This window comes from Onychomys torridus, chromosome 3, assembly GCF_903995425.1.
Source record: "Onychomys torridus chromosome 3, mOncTor1.1, whole genome shotgun sequence".
Classification (NCBI taxonomy): domain Eukaryota; kingdom Metazoa; phylum Chordata; class Mammalia; order Rodentia; family Cricetidae; genus Onychomys; species Onychomys torridus.
The window spans coordinates 79,821,107-79,831,141 of NC_050445.1; positions in this window are offsets into that span (position 1 = coordinate 79,821,107).

The following is a 10,035-nucleotide window of genomic DNA, read 5'->3' on the forward strand; positions in this document are numbered from 1 at the left end:
TTCTTCTAGCTTAAGGTTTAGCATACCAGCTTTTATTATAATGTGGCTAATTAAAAAATTATACTGTTTTGGCAATGTATAATTATTTATCTGAATTTTTTTCTAAAAATTTTGTAGTTTCTAATAAAGTACAGTTTATGATAAAGGTGTGTTAATAGGATAGTGGGAGCAGAAGGCACAGGATCATGAGCAATCAAAGTGAAATGTAAGCACTATTAGGTGTGGAAACTACACAAAGAACATAGCTCTGGGCTTGTGGCAGAAATATAAGCTGCATAGTTCTTATTTTAAAAAATGTTAAACATTTCATGGGTATGTTTATTCCTGAGTGTAAGTTTGTGTACTGTGGGTACACACAGGAGCCCAGAGGGGTCAGAAGAAAGCCCTGATCCCCTGAATCTGGAATTAAAAGAGGAAGTGTCCTGTCATGTGCATGTGGGGACTTGAACCCAGGTGTTCTGCCAGAGCAGCAAACACTTAATCACTGAGTCATCTCTCCAGATCCTCAGGGTTCTTACTAACTACTAAAATGAAGCCTACTCTTTTATCAAAGTGCATATTACTTGTCTTGCACTGAAGTACAAATGGGAAATTTGTACCCTATAGATCTTGTTATAAAGGCACAAAACAAACAAAGTTTGTGACATCCTTTTAGTCATAAAAGATGTCTGAATGTTTCTCACATGGTCATTTCAAAATTGGCTTTTGATCATTACATAGAATAATTTTGTAATTTGGGGAGAGTGGTGGTGTGAACAAGGACTCTGTTTTGCCTCCGAGTATCCCATTTGATAAACAGTGACAGAAGTACAAACACATTTTAAAGGTCACAGACCTGAGATCTGCTTTTATTAGTGTAGCTGGTATTATTGGCTTAATAACTTGCACACTGGTTTCATGTGTGCCCTAGAAGTTTCATGAAGATTTCATCACTGGATAGATAGTCCATAATTAATAATAGATAACGTACATGTCTACTTGACTGGGTCAAATTCTAAAGCAAAAACCAACCACAAAATTCCCAACTTCTTTCTTTCATGAGAACTTGTGTGCGACATTAATTTGGAGTGAGTGAGGAGTCTCTCCAAAGGTGGGGAAAAGGATAACTCCTTTATTGAGGCTCCCTGGGGAAGACAACATAAAACATTATTATGGACATTTCCACAGGATTTAAATGTCTTGAAACCCCAACCATACACTTTCATTTATGAGCAAACAGATAGACAATTTGGCTGACAAAGAAAAGATGGTTAGGACAGCAGGAACAATGAGGTGTTTGCTCCAGAGAGAGTTGGGCAGCTTCCCCAGAGTCCCAGACCCAAGATCTGACTTCATAGTCCACATGCAACCAACCTGGTCAGTGTGGCAGACACAGAAGCACAGTCTGAAGGTTGAAAGAGAAGCCAGGCTGGCCTCAAACTCACAGAGATCTGCCTAGCTCTGCCTCCCGAGTGCTGGGATAAAAGGCGTGTGCCACCACCACCCAGTGGTGGTGGCGGCGGCGGCGAAGACGACAATGACGATGACGACCCACGCCTTTAATCCCAGCACTCGGGAGGCAGAGACAGGTGGATCTCTGTGAGTTTGAGGCCAGCCTGGACTACAAAGTGAGTTCCAGGACATCCAGGGCTATACAGAGAAACCTTGTCTTGAAAAACCAAAAACCTGATGAAAAAAAAAAAAGTTCAAAGAGGTAGCATAGATCATGCCACGGAACAAAACACCTCATGCGGCACTCCAGCTTTCCACAGAAGAAACTGAGGCACCTTACTACTAATTTGCTTTCTGATAATAATAATGGCTGAAACTGTTGAGTTAATTAAATTCTTTGCTTAGTATATTATAGGCTTTCATATTTTTATAAAGGAGCAAAAAATGCTGTGGTTATTATTAGTGGTTTGTGGTAAGGATGTTGCTGGCAGGGGAATCATCAATGTGTTTTTCTGAGTTCTCTGTATTTCCTCCGATGCCATCATCTCCCTGTGTGTGAGTGTGTGTATGTGTATGTGTGTATGTACATTCACAATCACCTGAAAGGAAGCTAGAGGTTGATGTTAGATGTTTATTTAATCACTGCCCACCCTAGTTTTTGAAGCAGGCTCTTCCACTGGACCTGAACCTGGAGCTTACTGTTTAGCAAGTCTGTCTAGCCAGTGAGATCTATGATCTGTATTCACCTCCCCAGTGCTGGGATTATAGCTATATGCCACTGTATCTGGATTTCTGTGTGGGTGCTTGTGATCCAAATTCAGGTCCATTTGCTTTTGAAGCAAGCACTTTACCAACTGACCCATCTTCCCACCTCCTGTCCTAATTCCCTTTTATATGCTAATTAAATTGTTGAGAAATATTAGAGGTATATATTAGGAGTATAAAGTCCCCCCAAACTAGTCTACATTTTACTCATTCAATTGGAGATACTTCTATCTTCTAAAACAGTGGTAGGGGTGGCTCAATTACCAGAGGAGATCAGTAGATCTGAAATTCTGAACTGCAAGGTTCTCTGTGTTTGTTTACTAAGTCTTCTGAAATGTGACACTGTCTACTTTTCTTTTGGACAGAAACAAACACTCAGTATTTAGTTTTCACAAGGAAAATCTCTCTGCCTTTCATGCAGTCAAACTCGCCCTCCTTCCCTGTCTCCAGCCCTGTCTGGTCAGAGGTACCTTATCCACAGGGCTGCCTTTTGCCATACAGCTTTTGCTTATGAGAGCTCTTTTTCTAGGATCGAAATCTTAGAGATTCCTTCTTTAATGTGGGGGCCAGTGTTTACTCATCTTTAAGCCAGGAAGTTCTATTTGTGTTTACAATGTGTGCTTCCTACTGACTCTGGTATGCAATGGGCAGAAATGGGCTCAGATGGTCCCTTCCCAAGTTCTCCAGCAAGTGATGTTCAGTGGCATCAGCAGCCACAGGAAGTGCCCCAGCACGTTGCAATAGAGTATACAAGGCTCAGTGGATAAAGTGACTGCCAGAGTTCAGATCCCTCATGAGATCAGACACAGCAGCTGCCTGTAATCCCATCACTAAGGAGGCAGAGACAGGATCTGTAGACACGCTAGGAAGCCAGATTAGCTGGAAACAGCAGGCTCTGTGTTCAGTGAGAGACCATTTGTTAATAAACAAAATGGAGACAGATTTTGAGAAAGACACCAGCATCATCTTTGGGCCTCTACACACAAGCTCACATATGTACACATATAACACATACCCCCCCCCACACACACACACAGTGCAAAGGGGCTTATTATGCACTGTAAGGGGCCATAGACTCATTTTAATGTCAGTTTGAACTGGCTGCTTATGAAATCTCAGTACCTTTAAATTATTCTAACTCCTCTCCATCAGGATGGCTATTTATTAGATGTAAGGAATGGAACAATAAATTATGTTATTAATCTTTTTAAAGTTTGTTGTGTTGGCTTTTCCTAGGTAGACATGAATAAATGTCTATATAGAGAGCATCAGTGACAGACCAAAGGAATGATTCTGCCCAAGCCCAGCTTGGTGAACCAATGGATTTATTGTTATTATTGGTGTAGACAAATTTCTAAATGGTCTTATTAAATAAGAAACAGAGAGCAAAATATAGGGGTGAAAGCCCTAGAGATCAGGGAAATAGTGAGAGCTGCCAGCTAGCCTTAACTCACCACGCCGCTGCCGTAGCTTCCCAAGAGAGCTACTTCCTGTCTACCCAGGCTTTTATTGCCTTGCTGTTCTGCCCTCCCATTGGCTCTTAGCCCAGCTACCTCACTTCCTTGTTACTGCCTGTCTGTACAGACCCTCAGGTCTCTGTGGTTGGTACTGGGATTAAAGGTGCAAGTCACCATGCTTGGCTGTTCCCTAGTGTGCACTTGAACACAGAGGCCCTGCCTGCCATGTGATAGGATTAAGGGCATGTGCTATCATTGCCTGACTTCTATGTTTACTTAAAAATGGCTAGCCTTTTCCCCTTGACCTCCAGGCATGCTTTATTTATTAACATACAAATAAAACATCACCACATTTCAGCACAAATAAAATATCACCACATACTGGAACATGGACAAGGAGTTGGTTACTTATAAGAGGGTGGGTGACCCTCAAACAGTTACATTATCAAAATATCCCACTTAGCATGCTTGTGACTTCCTCATAGCTGTAAAAGTAGAAGCCCCCTTCAGCTAACATTCAATCTCTACATAGGCTGGTACTTCCTGAGACCAAGAGCATTAGGGTAGGATTACATACGTCTGGGAGAGCAGTTCAGGAACAAGGACCTAGACTCTCAGATGAAGGTCTAATGACCTTTCCCATCCCTCCTATGGGGGAACTTCAACAGGACTGATCTTGGGATGTATTCATGTGGGTAGTCAATTGCTCTGATGCAGATAGCCATGCTATGATCAAAGGACAGCATTCTACTGCACATTCGATTTGAATGCTTGAGAACTCCTTGTTCTCCTCTAGTAGGCATTAAGGAAGAAAATGTTTATTATTGAAAGACATTAGCTCTTAGGGTTAATATTACTTCCTTTCAGGCTGATATAAAATTTAGAAATAATAACAAAATGCTTAGCATGCTGCATTCTTGTTGATCTGTTGTCTTAACAGCAAAATAATCTTTGAACCCATGAATGAGATTTCTCTGGCTTTATATGGGAGATTTCTAGTCTATTTTATGGTTCTGAAAGACATGGAGGGTAGATTCATAAGCTCAGATTCTCTAGTCTGTCCTTGTAGGTAAGATTGACTTTCCCTGTGATTTCCAAATAGTTTGTAAACTGTCCATAAACAGGTATCTTCCAGGATTTCTTTAAAAGGAATACATTTTGATGTGAACAGGCAGCATAGAAACATTGCTATAACTAAGATTTAACCAATGGGAGAACAAAGGTGGCGTATCTCTTGGCAATTTTACATCACTAATACATAATGAATTATACCTATTCCTAAATGTGCTTCTTTCCAGTGCATATTTAGGACAGGACTTTCCCAGATACTATATTCTTTCTATTCATTCTTGATATACTGTATAGTGTATAAGGTATGTTCTTGTATTTCTTCCATAAAGTAATTAATTCTACTACAGGATCTCACAAAACATTTTCAGTTCTTATCCACTCACTTCTATCTTGTTGGAAGTTTTCATTCTAATGAGGTTTTTTCTAGGATGGAGCTACTCCCTGCAGTTTGGGATTAGTTTCAATTCTTGCCACCTAAAGCACTGATAAAGTGCTAACTGGCAAGGGTTCAGGACCAATCCTTTAAGATCATGATGAATGTCCAACTTCCAGTTGGCATAAGAGGAGAAAACGACTTCATTCTAGAGGTGGAGAAATATGTGGAAAAGGAATGAGCCTACATACAAAAGGATAAGTGTAGACGTAACCGTCTTTTAAATAAGAACACAGAGCCAATTGCAGAGTCAAAAGCCAAGAGGTCAGAGCAAGAGCTGAGAGCTGAAAACCTTACCCTTCACTGCTGCTCTGTCTTTCCTCTCTGCAAGAGAGCTACTTCCTGTGTCCTGTCTTTTATATAGACTTTCTGTTCTGTCTTCTCATTGGTTGTAACCCAGCCACATGACCTCCTCGTCACTGCCTGTCTGTACAGGACCTCCAGGTCTTCTATGGTTGGTACTGAGATTAAAGGCGTGTGTCGCCATGCTGGCTGTATCCTTGAACACACAGAGATCCACCTAGCTCTGCCTCCCAAGTGCTGGGATTAAAAGTGTGCAACCACCACCACCCAGCTTCTGCTGTGGATTGCTCTGACCCCATGGCAACTTTATTAATATACAAATAAAATCACATTTCAGTACAAATAAAATATCACCACAGATAAGAGAGAGCATTAGGGTAGAGAGTGAGAGAACCAAACAGCCAAGAAGAAAGAAGTACAGAGATAGACACAGATATCCATCTAACCATGGACACACAGATGCATAGGTAATAGGGGTGTGTGTGTGTGTGTGTGTGTGTGTGTGTGTGTGTGTGTGTGTGAACACTATTAGTATATACCCATTTCAGTGCCTATTTTAAAATATGCTTTTAGCAAGTCATGGTAGCACATGCCTGTAATCCAGCACTCCGAAGGCTGAGGTAGAAGGATCACAAGTTCCAAGTCAGCCAGACTGCATAGAGTTCCAGATCAGCCTGAGTTACATGAGAAGATACTGTCCAAAAAAAACCAATTCACCACTAGAACTTTATAGTAATTAGTAACATATACTTAGTTGTAGATAGCACATACAGACAGGTTTTATTTAATTGTACACGATATGTTAGAACAAGCAGAAGTTTGAAAAGCAGGCAAATCTGGATTCAGTTATAACCTATGAAACCTGGAGTTATTGAGTTATTTTGCCTTTAGTTTCCGATTGTGTGAAATGGGGATAATATTAAAATATTTCAGACATGTACAAGTTTTGGAAGTATGCAAAATGTGTTGTAGAGAGTATGCATGAAACAAACCAAAGATATTTTTGTAAGATCATGTAGTTAAAATAGTCATAAGTAAGTAATGTTTCTCTTTTGGATCCTTGACATTTACTATCAGGGAGTGTGCATTTCCTCACTTTGTATGTTCTGTATTTTGTCACACGAAAATTCAATATTCAGACCAATGACAAAAGTAACTATGAAATCTTATCTAATTACTTCTTTTTTTGCCACCAGGAATTTATCTTGTTTTCCCAATGGGCATCACCTCAGCTCAGTGATCAAGCTCCTATCTCTGATGAGAAGCGCTCAGCATATGTCCCTAGCGTGGTGTGCCAGGACACATCACTTAGTAAGTATTCTTGCCCAAAACACACACTTTGATCTAATAATGAGAAAGCACAAAGAAATCCAGATTGGAGGATAGTGTATAAAAACAAATGGACCTTATTCTAAAATAATGTTAATGCTGAAACAGTCTGAGCAATTTTTAAGATTGAAGCAGATTCACAGATAGAATAACTGAATACAGTGAATGACTTCTGGGCATCTTTATCTGCTGATTCTGCTTTGTTTTTAGTGATCGGCCTTGAGTTGACAGTAGCTGAGCTCCTGGCTCTATTGCTTCTTCTCTGAGTGCTGGAATCCTGGGTGTGCACCATCACATCCAGTTTAGTGAGTGATTCTGGGTTGGACTTTGGAGGAGAGATAACTTTTCACAAAGATCAGTTTGGGGCCACTGGAGAGATGGCTTGGCTGGTAAGATGTTTGTCATGCAAGCATGAGGACCTGAGTTTGCATTTCCACAACTCATCAAAACTTCACCTGGCTGGGCACATGTGTAAACCCAGTGCTATGAGTGGGTGGAGATAGAAGTGATCCCTGAAACTCCTTGGCGAGCTAACTTAGCCCATTGGTGAGTCTAAGTCCAGACAGACCCTGTCTCAAGAAAAAAGAAAGGTGTAAAGCTATTGAAGAAGATGCCTGGCCTCTGCCTCTGAGCTTACCCTCCTTGAACATGCAGATACACTACTCACTGGCTCACACATACAAATTATCATTGGGAAATTGATAGTTTGAATATGGACAGTGTATTCATATAATATTTATTAATGTTAGGTTTCCCAAATGTGGAAAAGAATCTCTCTCTCTCTCTCTCTCTCTCTCTCTTTCTTTCTCACACACACACACACACACACACACACACAGAGAGAGAGAGAGAGAGAGAGAGAGAGAGAGAGAGATGATGATGATGATGATGAATATTGTAGACAGATACTGACAAAGACAGAGTAAGTACTGAGGCAATTGTGTCAAACCTGATGGCATTCTGCTGTGGATGATTGATTGATAAATAAAAAGCTGATTGGCCAGTAGCCAGGCAGGAAGTATAGGCAGGACAAAGAGAGAGGAGAAGTCTGGGAAGTAGAAGGCTGAGGCAGAGAGATGCTGCCAGCCACTGCCATGAGAAGATTAGTTAAGATACCGGTAAGCTACTAGCCATGTGGCAACTTAGAGATGAAAAGAAATGGGTTAATTTAAGATATAAGAACAGCTAGCTAGAAGCCGGAGCCATTAGGCCAAACAGTTTAAATAATACAAGTATCTGTGTGTTTATTTTATAAGTGGGCTGCAGGACTTCAGGGGCTTGGCAGAATCGGGAGAGAAGTTCTCCAGCTACAGCATACTATAAGTTTGAAGTTAAAAAGTGTTTTTTATATGTTTATTGTTTTTAAGAAAAACTGTTTTGAAGCTGAGGCAGGAGGATTGATGAATTTGATGCCAGCCTGGGCTACAAAGTAAGTCCCTATCACAAGAAAAACCAAAATGAAAAAAAATCTTATTTTATAGAAAGTAATTGATCTCTTGATGCAACTGTTTTTCTTAAAGTAGGATTTACTTAGAAAGAGCTAATTAGTTCAAATCAGGCTCAAGCATGCCCTTGTCAATGTATGAATATTGATTTATCATAATCAGTTCTGGATTCATATATATCCTTGAGAGAAGTAGTGAGGATGAGGAATTTCATTCTTTTAATGGGTTCCTCCTCCAGCCAAACATATGGTCATGGATAGATCTGCATGTAAAAGTTTACATTATTAATGAGTAACTAGAAAGCAGTAGCAACAGTGAATGGTTTTAAAACATACATAGGCAAATTTGGATCCAGCAAATAAAAGTAAAACCTTTAAAAAAACAAACTCCAATTTAGTACATTGGTTTTCACAGTCAAATATTAATATATTAACAATTAACAAATAATACATATTATAATTTATTTAAAGTGTTTTAAGTGCCTACTAGTCATAATTCTCTGGAACCTGGAAACAAAATTAACTATGTGTGTTGTAAAATCACATGTATGTGTGGGTGTGGTGGGTGTGCCTGTGCATTCAGAGTCCTGAGGAAGGTATCAGGTGTCTCATTCTCTGACTCTCCCCCTTATTCCTTTAGGAAAGGCTTCTCCTTGAACCTGAAAGTCCTAGCAACAATTTTGTCTCTATCTCTCCCCCTAGAGACTTTTCTATCCATCATTGGGTTACAGTGCAGCCACTCCCAGATTTTTATGGATGCTGGTTCTCTGCTGTGCAATAGTGCTATAACTCACTGAACCATCTCTGCATCTCCAAGATTAAATATTACATTCTGGTATTTGATATTTCAAAAGATTAGGGGCTGGGCTGGGAAGATGGCTTAGTGGATAAAACGCTTGGCATGCAAGCATGAGGACCAGAGTTTAGATCCACAATGGAGGCCAGGTGGGCATGAAAGCCCACTTTGGAGACAGACAAAAGAGATACATTTAGGTAAGATGGATATCTAGACTAGCCAAATCAGTGAGCTCTGGGTTCAGTGAGAGATCCTGTCTTGGGAAGATGGAATGAGATTGAGGAAGACATCTGCTGCTAACTTTTGGTACATACAAACAGACACACACACACACACACAGACCTACATGCACACAGACACACACACACACACACACACACAGACACACACACACACACACACACACACACACACCAAGACAGAGTCTTAAAGATTTTACTTAAAACTTTTTTATCAGTGCAACTTGCATGTATATAATAATCAAAATACAGCATAATATCTCTCTTCCCTTTGCCTGCTCTCTATCCAATTCTTTCTATTTCCCAAAGATAGTGACTGTCATAGGTACTATGGCATAAAAGCCTGGATGCTACATAAGAATAGCCTTAATTTTCAAAATGTTCATCATTTACTGTTTTTCACCTTTTTGACAAATCACTTTCAAGATACCCTTTGCAGAAAGGCTCAGTTTTCACATTTTTTTTCTCTCCAGTTTTTAAAAAAATATTTATTTACTTATTTTATGTGTATAAGTGTTTTCCTGCATGGATGTAAGTGCACCATATATTCCTAGTGCCTGTGGAGGTCAGGAGAGGGCCTTGGGTCCCCTGGAAGTGGAGGTGCAGACAGTGTAAGCCACCATATGGGTGCTGGGAATCCAGTCTCAGCTGTCTGGAAGAACATCTGGTGCTCCTGATCGCTGAACATTCTACATTCATTTCTCTCCAGGTATTGAAGATTTGTTTTAGTTTTAATTTGCAAAGCTGTACATTTTAACATCATATAA